The 16,890-nt window shown below is 50.4% G+C and overlaps 1 long non-coding RNA gene across 1 annotated transcript; it reads left to right on the top strand.

The window, feature by feature from the left end:
• Window positions 1-364: 364 nt before the first annotated feature.
• LOC120889724 (uncharacterized) lies at window positions 365-15,602 on the top strand. The gene is made up of 3 exons (XR_005733791.2): window positions 365-699; window positions 8,262-9,966; window positions 10,341-15,602. It is a non-coding gene; the product is annotated as an uncharacterized LOC120889724 (long non-coding RNA).
• Window positions 15,603-16,890: the final 1,288 nt, after the last annotated feature.

Below are 16,890 nucleotides of genomic sequence, written 5' to 3'. Positions count from 1 at the left end.
ATCATGTCATCCAAAATTCTGCTGGTGGCACATCACCAGGTCTGGCTGCAGAGCCTATGCCTCTTCCCCAATCTCCTTCGTTTGTCTCTGGGAAACATACAGAGCCCTCATTCTCCTGCTGTGTACCGCAGACACACTGACAGCTTGACCCCCTGAAAAATTGCTCCCACTCTAGTTTGGAAGAAAATGATAGGGGAGTGCCCGAGAGAGCTCTTGCTTCCCTTCCTTAACTGCTTCTCTCCTCCCTCCAGCATCTTCCTGGTCCTGGAAATCCCTGGTCCCCCACCCCCCCACCCTCCCACCCTTGCCCCAGAAAATCCCAAGAAGGCTTCATGTGACTCTTAAATCCCCACTCTGAGTACTCAGAACCGGTTCTGGTTTCCTAGTGGGCTCTGGGTCTCCATCTGGTTTGAAGGCTATTTTGATCCACCGGATGCAGATTAGCTGCTGCGATCTGGGGCTAAGCGGTTGGAGAGACGCCTTTATCTATAGGAGAACAATTTAAAACTAACTCAAAGCACAGAGAACAAATAAATAAATTCCTCTCTCTGTTCCAAGCACTCTCCATCCTGTTTCTACAGGTAATTGCAAAGGGATTTTTTTTTTTTTTTTTTGCTTCAAACAGACTCTCGTTTGCATGGAGCGTGGGGTACTTCAGAGTGGACTGGAGACTGGCCGACTTCTTGCCCAGAACACCAGGTGAGGGAGGCGCAGAGTTGAGAGGGGGTATCTTCCCTCCAGGGCCTGGGGCAGGGTGGGGTGCCTTCTGAGGTCAGTGTGAAATCTTATTCATTTGCTCTAATATGACTCTTTTGGGGGCAGGAATCATCTATTCCTTCTCTAATCACCGAAAAAGGGTCTTCCAGGCTATGCTGTCCTGAACTCAGAGTTAATTACATCATTAATGTCCTGAAGATATGGGCTTCTGCATGTCCCCAAGGGGGTGGTGATGAAGATATCCTGACTTGGTGGGCAGTTCACCTGGCAAGGGCAGGAACAGAATTCCAATACATAGTTTCTGTAAGAAGTTCTGGTCTCTGTGCCACAGCCGGCCCTTGAAGAGTTTCAGGGACCTGGTGAGGGTGTGGATGAGCTGGGAGGGATGAGGGTGGAGAAAGGGAGAAGGGAGGGGACATGTTCTCTCTTCTCTCCTCCCACCACCTCCATCCCTCCCTCCCTCCACAGCCCTTCACTCTGATCTCAGGGAGGTGCTTCCTTCTCTCGCTCCAAATGGCACAAGGCCCTTGTCATGGTCAGTGGAATGTTGTCCACCCTGGGTGACCAGCTTTGATCTAGCAGTGGATGATGGGTCCTGTCCTTTTGGTGCAGTGGAGCTCAGGGTGATGAAATTCATTATCAAAAAGCAAGAGCACCTGGGAAGGGCTCCTCTGGGCTGGGTGTGGGACAGAATCTGTGGGAACAGGGACACTCTGGACCTGACCCTTTGGTCTGGGCTCACCCTGTGCTGGCTGGGCATGTGGCCTCCAGGCTAAGACCCAGGCTGTAGTTGGAGTTGAAAACATCAGGGACCTTGTTTTTATATCTTCGTCTGAGAGGCCACTATTAGCAACCTCTTTATCAATGAGAACACAAGGCTCAAAGAAGCAAACTCAAGGCCACATACAGAGTGAAGTTCAAAATCTAGCATTGGAGTCCAGGTCTGTCCCAACCCCAAACTAGAATTTTTACTTAAAAATTAAAAAATAACTAAGGCAGTTTTTCTGAGAGCTCATTTTTCCAAGCACTCAGCAGAGCACTTTGCAGACAACCGTCTCACAGGGTCCTTATAGGGTCCTGGGTTGACAGGTGAGGAAACTGGAACTGAGATAGGTTAATACTTTGCCATGAATGGCACAAATCTTAAGTCAGAGCCAGCCCCAAAGCCTGTGAGTTTAACCTACAGGCAACCCACCACTCCAAACGGACAACAGAGTGGGCTTTCAATTAACCTAAAGAGCCTTGAAGAAATGCAATGCTTGGGCTCCATCCCCAGAGATTCTGATTAGGTGGTTTGATTTGGAGGCAGGATTCAGGGAAGCTATTTTAAAAAAAGAAGAAGAAAAAAAAAAAAAAAAAAAAACCTTTCCCCAGCTGCTCACTGTAGGCTAGAGACCAAGGACCTGATATGAGAGGCCTGTGCTGTGTAGTATTTGGGTTGTCCCCCTCCTTGAGCATTTTCAAGTCTCGCCTGATGCCTAATCCAGACAGAGAGAGAGAGAGAAAAGAAAAAAAAAGGAGGAGAAGGAGGAGGAGGAGGAAGAGGAGGAGGAGGAGGAGAGGAGGAAGAGGAAAAGAAAAGGAGGAGGGAGAGAAGAGAGATGAAAACGAGAGTGTACAAGCCGTCATGAGCTTTGGATTTAGGCAAGTCTGGCTTTGCATTCTGGCAGCACCACTAATAGTTAGAAATATGCTACCCAGAGCATGTTTCTTACCTTCTTTAAGACTCAGTGGTCAAATGATGATAATATTAATCAGAACCTCAATAAGCTATAGCATGGTTTAAATGATAAAACCCCCGTAAAGGAGTTAGCACAGTGCTAGGCACGGCACGAGTTGAGCCCTCACTAAATGCAAATTCTTAGCATCAGCTTCTTTATCATACAGCCAGAGGCCAGAATGATCCCGTTGTTAAGTGAAGCCAGAGACTCAGTTGGAACATTCTTTAGGGCAGAGAAGGAGTTCATTAAGCAGCTCAGAATTAAGATGGGCAGGAGCTAAGGAAGAGCGAGGCTTAATTCCCTCACATACCCAGGGGAAGGGGTCTCTTTTGGAAGAGATTTGCATTGGCTTTAGTTGATTGCAATTACACTGTCCTTCTCCTTGCTGAAAATAAAATGAAACCCTAACAAAGTTCCAGGTTTAATTGAAATTTCCTGGGATATGTTATTACATCGCTGTGATTGTTCTGTGCCACTAATGAGCCTGTGCTAGCTGATTATCCAAGTGTCTCTCCAGTCACTATTCCATTATTGCATTATTAATGATCAGATATGATTGTCACAACCAAGGGCTTGAACATCAAACTGGCAAGAGATACTTCTGAGAGTCGATCAGATGGGCAGATGGACAGATGGCCAGGGTGGGTGGGACAGACAAGTGGATAGGTCATTTTAGCTGATCACCTGGTACCTGAGTAGGAGGGGTCAAGAGGCATGGTCATGTCCCTGTGTGAGGAGCCCAGTGGAGGGGCAGGGCAGTGATGTAGGAGGAGGTAGGTGGGGCATGGATCATTCCCTATAAATTGGTGAGTTTTATGGGTCTAAATCTCTGTTTATCCGGAGAAATTGCCAATGACTCTTGATCAACATTAACAATCAAAACCCAACACTTCTGGAGCCTGGGGAGAAGATGAGTGGGAGGGGCAGGATGAGAAGATGGAAAGGGGCTTTTTCTCCCACGGAGGCAGGCCTGGGGTGTGCTTTCTGAGGAGCTTGGATTGGGGACCTGAGAGGCACATTTCCTTCCTAGAGGTAGCCATTTGTCCTGGGCACTGTGGATAAGTAGTCCACTCCTGTGAGTCCCCTGACCCACTTTGCACCACCACCTCTCTGCACCTCAAGAGGACTAGAAGGGAAGTGTTGGTGCGAGAAGTTTGAAGAGTTTTGGGAACCTGCCAGCTGGCCAAGCTGAAGGTCTTCCTTAGAGACAGTAATGAGCTGGGCTGGGGGTTGGTGCAAGAAGAAGAGCCCCACACCCAACATCCGGGACATCCCAGTGCTGGGCCAGACGCCCATAGGCATCCGGGCTTGGGTTTCCAGGCCTCTCACCCTAAGCACCCCTACCTCCTTTTCAGGAGTTGATTTTTCCCGAAAACACCAGACAGGATGAGGTCATATTAGGCACTCGACTGCTGCCAAATTTCATTCTTCAAAGACCGGAGTTGTGCTAGCATGAGACGCTGGCCAGGAACAGGAGAGAGGAGGGGGATGGATTGACGAAATGGGCAGGGGCAGCTCATAAGCGGGAGAGAAGGAATTGACATTTGAACATGGTTTTGTAATCGGAAAATTGATCCCAGGGCCGTTCCCTCCCCCAGCGATGGGCCGAGGCTGCGCTGTGGTTTCCTGCAGCCTGTGGTGGGGGCCACCTGTTCCGCCACCCTTGCTGCCCACAGCTCACTGTCTCCATGGTGAAGAGGCAAATGGCTGGGGGCTCCCGCAGCCATGGTTTCCCTGGCAACCCTCAGGCGGCTCCCACTCCCGGCTGCGTGGACTGGTCTGTCCCCCCCCCCCCCCCTACAGAGCTGCAGAGCTATTTCAGAGCAGGGGAGGCCTCTGCCTACCCAGGCATCCATGGCGGCTCGAGCATGCTCACAGGTGTCACTTCTCTGGGCTCCTGGTTTCTACCCACCCATGGCTCCCACCCTGAACCTGTTCAGACTATAGGGGGCTGTGTTGGCTGGCCAATCCCAGAGGAATATGAAAAGTGTGGGATGTGGAGACCCTGGGGCAGGCGTGGCCTGGACACCTCCTCCTTCTCCAGGGGTCAGACAGGGAAGACCAAAGAAATCAGAGGCCAGAGCTCTAAGAAGGAGGGTGCACTCTCTGGCACTCTGCAGTTCCCCCACCAGGACCAGGGCTAGTCAGTACTGAGGATCACAATGGACAAACTCCTGTTAATCCCACCATGCCAAACTTGTGTCCTCCTGAAGTAAGCAGAACAGTTGTTACCATCATGGTTAAGTGACCTACTCGAGGCCACGCAGTTGGAAATGATGGTCTCAAACCCAGTATATGGTGGAATGTCTGGTTGGAGGGTGTCTGGGGAGATCTGTGTCCGCTCTGTGTAGGTCTTACCAGGGGTAGGGCAAGAACAGAGGAAAATGGAGCATCTGTGTCCCTGCTCTTAGGAAGCTTCTGCAGGATAGAGGGCATGCTCGGGAGCCCTCTGTACACCTGTACTCCTATGAATGACCACATGCCCTCTGTCCCTGTTCTTTGGCCTTACAGAAAGCTGGGTTGATAGTCTGTGGTTGGGTCCTGGAGCTGTGAGGCAGCTGTCCCTTGGGAATGGCTTTCACCTTTCCTAAGGACCCTCCAAGGAGGACTGAGGCTCCCACCACGATGCAGGAGCCAGTGAGCTGCTTCTACCTGGGGTTCCTGAGGGCTGTACGGAGTAAGGACTTTCCTGATCCTGCTCTCAGAGTGCTAATCCAAGCCCATGACCGAGGCTGACAGGAGGCATTCTGGGCTTTGCTGAATGTCACCTCAGAAACGAGGCTGGAAGGCAAAGGCCTGGAGGAAGGAAGGGGAGAGCGTGAGGCATGCGTCTCCACAGGCCCGGAGCTGAGGACCAGAACTAGGAGGCTCTGGACCTCCCTCATGTTCTCAGCCGGGCCTCTTCTGCAGCTTCCCAGATGCATGGAGGAGATGGGTCTGTGGCTTCCCCAGCTCCTACCAGAGTGCCTAGGAGAGGTGACAGAAGAGGATGAAAACCCCAAAATGGGACAGCATGCAGAGGCACCCACCCAGAGCACTTGCTAGGCCCTGGGTTCAATCCCCAGCACCTCAAAACAACAAAGAAACAAACCCAAGATGCTGACTGACTACGTGATCACACCCAGAGCCCAGCAGTGGCCAGGCAGCCAGCACAGGTGCTTCTCTGTGGCCATAACCTCCTTCCTCCTCGGTAGAAGAAAACCCTCCAGGACCTTCCCTGGAAGAGAAGTGTGTCTTGTTGTTTGTTTGTTTATTGATTGATTGATTGGGTACTTGATTGATTGGGAATTGAACCTAGGATGCTCTACCACTGATCTACATCCCCAGTCTTTTTCATTTTATTTTGAGACAGGGTCTGAATAAGTTGACTAGGCTGGCCTCAAACTTGAGATCCTCTTGCCTCAGCCTCTCAAGCCCCTGGGCTGACAGGCATGCACCATGGGATCCATACTTGGTTCTGCAGCTGCTTTCTACCTCCCACAATCTTTGTCAGGAAATGCAAGTTTGCCAGATTCCCAGAGTCTTCTCTGAGCCAAGCAAAGTAATTATATGCCGCTGTCTAGGGTGAGGTTCCCCGCAGGCCTGTGGAGCTGGAAGATGACCATTTCAGTTACTGGGAATGTGGCTTGGGGTGCTTTAGGAGAATCAGTTCCCTGCAGGACCAGCTCCAGAGAAGCAGAGCTGGGATTAGCCCCAGGCCCTTTGACCCCAAGCAGAGCTGGGATTAACCCCAGGCCCTTTGACCCCAAGTCCAGCCTCCTGTCTCCCTGATAGCTGCCCTTCTGGCAGTAAAGTAGCCTCCTTCCTGTGTGGATGCGACAGGCAGCTCCTCAGCCCTACCAGGGCCAGGGACCTGCCGAAGTCTGATGGGGGAGTCTGCTGCCACCTGGTTCATGCCCCTCTGACCCATCCCTGAATCAGTTGCTTAGCTCAGAATAGAAGAGTCTAGAATTTTCCTCAATCCTTGTCACCCTGCCTGTTCCTACCCCTTCTGCTCTAGCCTGGAAACGTTGAGTTGATTATATTCCATGCTCAATCACCAGAAATAATCAATCTGTAATTAAGAGCATCCCCCGGCCCTCTCCAAGCCTTCCCCAGACCTCCCGCTCCTTCAGCCCCCCGCCTGCCACCGCCACCACCGCCCCCTCGCCTACTCCTCCCACCTGCCTTTCCAGCATGGAATCGTTTTAATGAGATTTCTCTGTTACAAATGACCAGTTTGTAATAATTATATTTTGTGAGGCAATCGTGGTTTAAAAATGATTTAAAGCAGGGAAGGCTCCAATTTATTAGGCATCAAATTTTCTGTGGTGAACTTTTAACTGGAAGCCGCTGTTCAGACACGGAGGGGGCCATTTCTGCCACCCAGGGCTGAGCAATAGTCCTGAAATATTGATGGTTTGTGGATGGAAACGGAGCCAAGGAGATTCAACTTTTATTAGAGTAAATGAATCTCACAACAACAGTGCACTGTCCTGGGCATCCCACCTCCTTCAGTAGAGGGAGTGGGCTGCAGCGGGAGGAGAGGGCCCACCCAGAACAAGGTGAGGGAAGAGGCATCTGGGCCTTGGAACTGTGGCCTGGAGCACTTTCCATGCAGGACTCTGCATTCTGAGAGGAATCTCCATTGTGGGCTCCTGCGGCCCCGTTTCAGTTCGGTGAAGCCATTTTGGTGACAGCAGGGCTGGTGATATTTGGGCTTCGGACTTCGGAGTGAACCTGGGTTCAAATGTGAAGCTGGCTACTTTCAGCCCATGGAAATGTGGGCCCTTGGTCAGCCTTTCCAAGTCCAGAGGAGCATTCTCTGAGATATCAGGTGTAAAGCCCTCTGACCAGAGTTGAAATACAGCAGGCACTCAACGAATGGCAGGCATTGTTATATTGCTTATGAGGTCCTCACAACCCTGTGCGGCACACCTGGTAGGAGTCATTGTCCCCATGGAGAAAAGAAGGCTGGGTTGAGTGGAGTGCTGCCCCATGGTCACAATCGAAGTGGTGGAGCAGTGCCATCCGCCCCCTCCACCAGCCCCAGCCCCTAGTTCCCCAGACTCCTTTCCTCAGTGTTACAGTCATGAGTGGAAGTTTCTGGAGAAAGCAGGACTGCCATTGCAACTGAAAAGAGCAAGACATTGTTTTAAAATGCAGTAAAGAGGTACAAAGGGTATTGGAAGAAAAGAGGGAGAGGGAGGTCGAGGGAACCCTTTCCTTCAGGATGTAGAGGCTATTGTGTATGCTGAGCAGAGCACATCTCACCTGGGGTGAGCTCTGAGGGCAGAGGTCCTAGCCATTCAACTGGGTCTCCCCTGCTGCCTGGCTCCAAGAAGGGCACAAAGCTGGGTGCAGTGATGCCCGCTGGAAGCCTCCTGAGGGCAGGAACCCTGCCGGTTTTGCTCATTCCCAGAGGCTGGTCTGATGCCAGGTACACAGTAGGTGCTTAGAATGTGTTAAATGAGTGACTGAATGAAAGGACAAGGGATTGTTGTGTGGGCTGGAACAGTCTGTCCCCTTCTGACCTTACTCTCTGGAAGTGGGTCATCTCTGATGTTTCTGACGGAGGCCTAAGACCTTGGGGTGTCTGCAAGGCACACCTCATCCTCCCTGGCCTAAATTTGTATCTTCATCTTGGGTCTTTGGAACCTCGGTTCCTAGAGCAGAAGCATAAAGGGATCAGTGGCCTGGGAGGGACCTGGCAGGGACCTGGGAGGGTGGGAAGAGGGGCCTGGGAGAAGGGAGTGCAAGCTCATTGCCCTCTGTCGGGCAGTTCTTCCTCTCCTGTCTGGTCCTATTTGGGGCTCATCCTCCTGTTGTTACTCTCATTTGCAGGCCACCTGCTGAAGGACCTGGGCCTTCTTTCCCACAGGTGCCTGTCTGTGGACAGGGCTGGTGCTGGTCTCTAGTTGTGTGGAAGGGTGAGGAATCCCTTCTTGCAGGATGCCTTCGTTGCAAGCACGAAGGAGGGGCTGGCGGTGCCTGGTGACTCTCAGTCCCTGCTGTCTCCTGGGAACAGGTTTCAAACTGTCCTGGGGATCATTAAGGAGGAAATCCAGGACCTCCTGAAGGGCAGGAGGACTCCAGGGAGCTGTTAGGATGCAAGATTCCTCTGCTGGAAGGCTGGAGATGAAGTGAGATATGGCACCACTGGCTGAGTTTGATTTTGAATTCATACCCAGTGTTGGTCCTGCGGAGGAATTGTCAGGACGGAAGGTCCATCTCCATCCTCACGTTTTTGTCCTCTCCCTGGTGACTCGTCACTGAGTGTCAACCAATGTGTGACCTCAGAGGGGGTTTCTCCAGCACACATCTGCTCAGGAGGCTCTCCTCCAAGGAGGCGGAACCATGCAGTAAGAGCCTTGTGACATTTTTATCAGCAAAGACTGAGTCTAGCACCGGCTTTGTCCTCGGCGGCCTGCACGACTCTGGACGTGGTCTTTTCGCTCTGCCGAATGGATGATAGCTAGGCTGCTCTGCCTTTCCCAGCCTGGGTGCCTGTGGACAGGGCCTGGAACTTTCTTCCTTGCTTCCTCAGCCAGCAGACTTGCCACCTCTCTTGGTTATTCTTCCAAACTCTGCACTGTGTCTTAGCCAGTCTAGCCCTACCCTGGTGATCCCACCTCACCCTTCCTCTATGATGGCTACTCCTGCATGGGCCTGGCACCTTGGGGATGTCAGCACCCTGCTCACCATGTCCCTGAACCCTCCCTGTCCACCTTCCCCTGGGTCACTGTGTCATGTCAGCTGGCCCCCTCTGGACATCCTCTCTCCACCACCCAAAGTGAGTTTTCTGAATGAAAAACCTGACCATGTGACTCCCTGGCTTAAAATCCTTAAGCTTAGTATTATCCTTTCGTTCAGCAACAGTATTTGCTAAGACCCACTGTGCTCTGGGCACACACATAAGGTCCTGGGCTTCCTGGCCCTGCCCCCAGCCCTCGACCCCTCCCTGAGTGCCTGACATGAGGACCATTTGCAGATCCCCAAGAATGCCAAGTTGCTCAGCCCTTCCTGTGACGCCCTCCTCCTCCCCTTGCCCCTCCAGCCCCTCTGGACTTCATTAACTCATCTTACACTCTGTTTTGATGTCATTTCCCCCACCTAGAAACCTACAGGGAGGGCCCCTCAGGCTTGTGTGAGTGTGGCCCCCGGCTTCTGCAGCATCCCCCACCCCCACTGCACTTATCCTCTGTAATCTACACTGGTGGTGCACCAGGCTCCCCTGCCTCTGTGAGCTGGGCTCCAGCACACACCTCCCCTCCCCAACATCTTGTGCTGTAGACTATGGATGTGTCCCTTCCCAAGTTCATACAATGAATCCTAACCCCCAAGGTGACAGTATGAGGAGGTGGGGCCCTTGGGCAGTGATTAAGTCATAAGGGCTTTGCAATCAGTGCCCTTATCAAAGGAGCTTAGGGGAGGCTGTGGTTTGCCTCTTCCTCCAGGCAAGGACACAGTGAGAAGGTGCCATCAGTGAACCTGAAAGTGACATGGAATTTGCTGGTGCTTTGATCTTGGACTTCTCAGCCTCCAGACTGTAAGAAATAAATTTCTGCTGTGTATAAACCATGTGGTTTGTGGGATTTTTGTCATAGCAGCTTACATGGACTGAGACACTCTGCACCACAGTAGGTTCTCAGAGGAGGGACTGTTGCATGAACAACCAAATTCTTTGACTCCTGCTTATAGTTTTTCTCTTTATTCTTTTTAACTTCTATGCTCAGAAGCAGGGTCAGGCCTTGCTCTAGTTTAGATCTGAAATGCTCCCCAGAGACCCATGTGTTTAAGACTTAAGCCTCAGCTTGATAATAGAAACTTTAAGAGGTGGGGCCTAGTGGGAGGTCACTGGGGTATGCTTTTGAAGGAATGAAAGGGATTTTGGGACCCCAACTCCTTCTTCTTTCTCTTTAGTTTTACTTCCTGGCCATGAGGGAAGAGGCTTTGCTCTACCACACACTCCTGTCAGAAGACGCTGCCTCAACACAGGCTCAAAAGCAGCAGTGCCAACAACCATGGACAGCAACACTATAAGCCACAATGAACCTTTTCTCTTTATAATTTGTTTCTCTCAGGTACTTGTTAACAATGACAGAAAGCTAACTAACACAGGCCTACCAAATAATAATGATGGGTGGCGGGACTGGGGTTGTGGCTCAGCAGTAGAGTGCTCACCTAGTACGTGCGAGGATCTGGGTTCGATTCTCAGCACCACATAAAAATAAATAAACGAAATAAAGGTACTGTGTTGAACTACAACTAAAAAAATAATATTAAAAAAATAATAATGACGGCTATAGTTTATTAAGTGCTTACTACTTGTTGAGCATTTGCCAAACTCTTAATGTTTGTTAAGTCCTCATTATATAAGGTGGATACTATTGTGCATTATTATCTCCATTTTATAGATAAGAAAAATGAGGCTCAGAGAGGGAAACTACCTTGAAAGCCATACAGTGAGCTATTAAAGCCTGCACTTGAACCCAAGTGTGTCCAACTCCAAGACTTGGGCTTGTGGGCTACACTACCACCAGACACTCCCTGGGCTGGCCTACCTGGCCTAGCCCCTGAGAAGCCAGTCAGGGGTGGGAGGTGGCTCAGGTGTCCCAGCCCTCAGCCCAGTGTTTGTGTCTGTAGTGCTCCACGGCTGTTGTCCCTTTGTGCTGGGCACAACCTGCATGAACACCCAAGGGAAGGTTCCCCTCCCCGCTCCAGTCCCAGCTGGCTTCTTCCTGGGAGAGGGGTGGTTCTCTTGGAGCAGGAGGGTGTTGGGCAGGGAGAATGGGCCCGGGCCTGCTCCCTGCTGCCTCTCTACTGAGTGACAGTGAGCCAGAGCAGTGGGTGGAGAGCTTTGAGGGCCCACAGGAAGCTCTGTTAATTTTGGCTCCAAGCCTGTCACAGAACTAAATGACTAGAGTGCTCCTGGGGGGTCGGGGGGCACAGCCAAGGCAGCTGCAGCTCTGACAGCTCACCTCGTGCCAGCCTGGAGATCAAGTCACTTACGGGGGGCACCCGGCAGGAGTGGCTTCTGTGCCCAGCAAGGAGAGGCGGCGGCCAATCATACCCTGTGGGGGGCCGGCAGCGTTAACCACAGAGGGCAAAGGCTTCAAAGCCTTCCTGGGCCCCAGGAACTTTCAACAGCCTTTCCAACTGGAGAACTCATCAAAGTCCCCGAACTAACAAACGAAGGAACTAACTAACTAACGAGGCAGGAGGCAGGACTTCTGCCTCACTCTGGGGAAGGAGAACTGGCTGCAGACCAAGGTAGGTGGGGGAAGAGGGTGACTATCAAGCTGTCCAAAGATGTCCTGCAGGGAAGCCCAGATGGACTTTCTGAATTACTACAGAGGGCAGAACATTTCCATTTTAGCCATTCATGAGTTTTTCAAAAACTTCTCCTGGAGGGAGAATTTGCCCCTGGAATAATGACACTATTATTATGCTGCTCATAGCACTTCATACTGGGGCTTGCATCGGAACACTTAGGGGGAAAAAAATCAACATTGTGTCCAGCAGGTAGCTGGAGATCTTATTTAAATGCAGGCTCTGATTCCTACATCGGACATGGAGTCTGGGAGTTTGCATTTCTTGAAACTCCCAGGTAACGCGGAGGCAGTAAGACCCAGATGATCTGGCCTCACCATCTACTGGCTGTGAGACCTGGAGCATATTATTTAATCTCATCTGTAATAAGGAGTCAATAACAGCTACCTCTTTAAGTATGCCCATGCTACAGAGGACACTTGGCACAATATAGATGTTTCATGCTTGTGTCTTTTAATCCCTTGTTCAAAATGACTTTGCCCTCTTTAGTTCATTCAAGTCCATGAGGCAAGCACAACACATATTGTTCATCCTATTTTAAACAAGAGGATTTATTAACACATGAATTGGTGGCTGAGGTGGACAAAACCCTGGGATTCCTGTTTCCAAGTTCAGGGTTCTTTCTGCCTCAACACATTTCTTCCTGGTCAGAGGAAGGATTTGTGTGTCCACCAGCTGAGGAGTGAGTTGATACTGATGGGGAGAATCCTGACAACGCTGCAGAGATCTGCACGGGGCTCTTGCTGGGCAGGCAGCCACGGTTGGCCTTCTGGAGTCCTGGGAGACAGCTCAGAACTTGGAAGACAATGTTCCATTACATGGTTCCCCCTGAGCCCGCCTGCATGTTGATCTCAACAAACATTTCAGAGAAGAACAAATGCTCAGACCATCTTCCCTCATGGGGAAGATAGTAACTGGCTTGGAGATGAAAGGTGGCACTGTTGCTGTCCTTTCTGTGGCTCAGGGGTCCGTCTCTTCTCCCTGACCCTGGTCATCAGGGGCATCTGGATGGGCAAAGCTTAGAGAAGAGAGCAGGAGCGAGCTCTGACCAGGCCCCACATCTGGCAGCCACAGACATGGGGAGGTTAAAACAGTTCAGCACATTCTTCCCTTCCTCCCCACATGTTAGCCACAGCATCTCCAGCTGCCCAGCTCCCCTTGGCTGGATGAGGCCCAGGAAAGGCTGGCTGGGAACCCCTGGTTTCTCACACAATGCTTTATCTACTCTCTCAGGGCATTCCAATGGCACAAATGTTAGTCCCACTGGTCAGAAAAGCTCATGGAGGCCTAAAAGGCAGCAGAGTGCATGGTGGAGTTCTGGTGGAGGGATGCAATCTGGTGGACTTCATGACCTATTTGGGGTTGAGCCCTGGGTGAGCCATGGAAAACCACAACCTTTGGGATACCTGTTATAGGGGAATTCCAGATGGCATTCCTAGATTTCCATTTCGCCATTCTTGAGTGTGCTCATCGTTCCTTCACATGTGGCCCTTTGTCATTTTGCTGAGGCAGGAAAGCAAGTCCCATGTGCCACGAGGCTGGTGAGCAGTGGTGAGCATCTCATTCATGAGGAGCCGAGATGAGCCATGTTCTGCCACTCAGGCTGTATGGGTCTTTCTGGATGAGTTTTCACTATTTCCTTGTACGGCCAATACTACCCTGTTTCATAGAGTAGGAATCGGAAGCACCGTGTGGCATCGTGTAGTTGGAACTGTGGAGATACAAGGAGGTGTGGGGATTATTTCTCAAAGATGTACAGGGTCTCCCTTTTTTTATAGAGAATCCCCAGGACTGTGGAAGAGGAAGGAATGGTGTGATTGGATTTATTGTAAAGTCTATGACAGTGGTCGAAATTCTAGTCTGTCCCCTTTCTGATCGTGAGGTCCAGGAAAGAGACATCACAGCCCCAGTGACGTCTTCCAGTAGGTGCTAGTCCCTGCTAGACTTCTTGCATGTTGTACTAGAAGGGCACTGGCCCCCTGAAATCTGACAGTGCCAGCATCCCAGTGGCCAGCCCATTCCCCAATTAACTTCAGCATCACCGTGGGGAAGGCCAGGTCCTGTGGGTGCCATCATCAGCATAGTGATCCAGTGTGACCTGCACTTCTATAAAAGTTACAACGATAAAGGACTTTTCCAGGCACTGTCTCAATGGACCTGAAAAACAACAAGGTAGAGAGGGTAGAAGTCTGTCTTGGTCTATCAGGCTGCTGTAACAAAAGCCATAGGCTCACAAACAACAGGAAGTGATTTCTCACTGTTCTGGAGGCCAGGAAGTCCCAGATCAAGATGCTGTCAGATTCAGGGTCTAGGGAAGGCCTGTTTACTGGCTCATGGATGACACCTTCTCACTGTGTCCTCACATAGAGGAAGGTCTCTCATAAGTGCACTAAACCCTAATCACGAGGTTCCCAAAGATTCTACCTCCTAATGCCATCATCTAGATGGGAGGGATTTCAATATATGAACATTTGAGGGCTCCATGCATTAAGACCATCACAGAGGAAGGAGTAGCTCTCTCCAGTTAACAGATGAGAAAACTAAGGAGCAGAGGTTCAACACTGCCCGGGGTCACTTGAGGGATCCCAACCGAGGCCTTCTGGATTTGTGTGGCAGCCAGAGCCTTCTCTAATATTTGACAAAATGAAGAACACTCTAACGATCTCATTTTAGTTTCATTACAATCCTGAGAGGGAAAGGAAAGTAGGTACAGCAGCCATTGCTCAGTGTCCAGGGGGTGGGAGATGGCTTTCATGACCCCCTTGCAGCTGCTAAAATCCATGGATACTCAAGTCCCTGATGTAAAATGTCACAGTAGTATTTGCATTGAACCTATGCACATTCTCCTGTATACTTTACCTCATCTCCAGACTACTCATGATATCTAATATAATGTAAATGCTATGTAAATAGGTGTATGCTGGATCGTCAAGGGAACAATGACAAGAAAAAAGTCTGTACATGTTCAGTACAGATGCATTTTTTTTTCCCTCAGATATTTTTGGCCTGCAGTTGGTGGAATTGTCAAATGTGGAATCTGCAGATACTGCAGTAATGTTTCATCCCCATTTTATAGATGGAGATCTGGGGTGCTTACCTGTGCCCAGATGGTTCTATTGGGGGTTACAGGAGGCAGTTTAGATGTTAGGAAATGCAAGATAGGACAGCCAGACCTCATACTCTAGAAACATTCTTGCAACAGCAATCTTATCACTTCCATAGAAGGCTATTATTTAAATTAATCATCCTTACTAAATAGGTCTTGGAGGAGTTCCCTGGGGCAGCACAAAGATCTATGCAAGATGCAGAAGGGAGCAGCTAACTTCTGGAAAATTACAATACCAACAATTAAGGTGCCTACTGCCAGCTGGGCGTCTTCTCTTGCCCACCTGGATAGCTCCTTCACCAAGGAAGGTGTACTGCCATTGCCCTTGATCTGGTAGGGGCAGTGTCTCATGTGTAACATGTGGAAACATGGGTTGGACGTGCCTGTGGCTGTATGAGTGGCTGTGTGTAAGAATGAACATGGCCATCTCATGCCCAGTGGGTGTGGATGTTTCCAGGCCTGTGTATAGTTCTGCACGTGTGGCCCTGTGTGAGCCTGTAACCAACAGCCTTGATCCCCCACGGGGGCACCTGCTCTGAAAGCACACAGCTACCTCCTCCAGCCTTGTCTGCCCCCTCCCTGCAGCCTACTATTTTCTGAGTTGTCAAACATGAACATCAACTCCACAGTATCTCCTTTATGAGGAGACCAGGTCAGGCAGGTGATTTATCAAATATTACCTAAAATAGTCCCCCGGCTTCTCACTCCCTCTCTCTTGTTGCTGTCTGATTCTTGATTATTTCTTTCCTTTTAGTCTCTTGTTTTTCTGCCTGGAGATTGACAGCCCCCTGCTAATACAGCCTTGGAGATGCCAGGTGCTGGCGGAACCAACGCCTCGCTGCCTCGGCCTCCCTCCCAGAACTAACTGCTCCGTGGCTGACTCAGGCCAATGTAGCCGCACCTGTCTGCTGCCTGCACTGCCGGCTGATGGATGAGGCTGCGAGCCCCATGCTGCAGAAGGCTCAGGAATCAGGGGCACAGACATGACGATCTGCTGAGTTATGGACTAGCTAACGAGACTCTTGACACCAGCAAGCCTGCAACTGCCCTAATTGTGCCCTCTTCCTGATTCTCTAGCCTTTTAAGCAGGCCAGGTCTTATGAACCTATGAACCAGTTTGCACTAAGATGCATTAGCATCCTCTGTCATCTCTACTGCCAAGATGAAGTGACTAGGGTTAGCTGGGGGGAAAGAAAGCTCTATCATTGGGAAGTAACATCATTTCAGTGTCTGCTGTTTGCCTAGTACTGTTCTAGGTGCTTGAAAAACTACTGAGTTGTAGTTGAATTTTGCACAATAGACATTATCTTCATTTTAGAAAAGAGAAACAGAGACTCAGAATAGTCTGCCCTGGGTCAGGTTTTCAGTTGTTGTTCATGACAGCAAGCAGCCCAAACTGACTCTAGATGACTAAAACAGAATGGGAATTCAGGAGAAAGAGATGGAGAGCTCACAGAATGTATGAAGATTAAAAAACAGGCACAAACCACGATGTTCAGGGTCAGGGCCAAGACCACACCACTAAGAGTCTGTTAGGAGACTACTGCCAGGAAAAACGCATTTCAAACCCTTCCTACACCTTAACACCCAAGTTCTCAAGTGGGATCATCTGAGGGTTGGCAAGCCTGTGCCACACCTCATTTACAGAAGGCAGGGCCACTTTGGTGGACTCTGGCTCTGACCAAGAGTCACATGATGAGTTCCTAATACTGAAAGGGAGTTTCCAAGTTCAGCAGCCACACTTGTTGAGCCAGCAAACCAGCCCACTGTTCCCAACTACTGCACCACTGGTAAGAGGCCCAGCAAGGGCAAGTTATATCTCCTGGCTCCAAGTCATGTTCTCCTTCTACCACAATCAGGGGAGAAGAACAAACTATTGAAAAACTGGTGGGGGCCTTGGTTCTGGCCAATCAGAATAGAGGCCAGGAGTATGGCTCACGCCTGGAATCCCAGTGACTTGGGAGGCTGAAGCAGGAGGATCCCAATTTCCATGCCAGCCCTGCCATTTTGTGAGACCCTATCTCAAAGTTAAAA

The sequence above is a fragment of the Ictidomys tridecemlineatus genome, chromosome 4, assembly GCF_052094955.1.
Source record: "Ictidomys tridecemlineatus isolate mIctTri1 chromosome 4, mIctTri1.hap1, whole genome shotgun sequence".
Lineage (NCBI taxonomy): Eukaryota > Metazoa > Chordata > Mammalia > Rodentia > Sciuridae > Ictidomys > Ictidomys tridecemlineatus.
The sequence above is the reverse complement of the archived record's forward strand: the minus strand, read 5'-3'. Positions and strand labels throughout refer to the sequence as shown.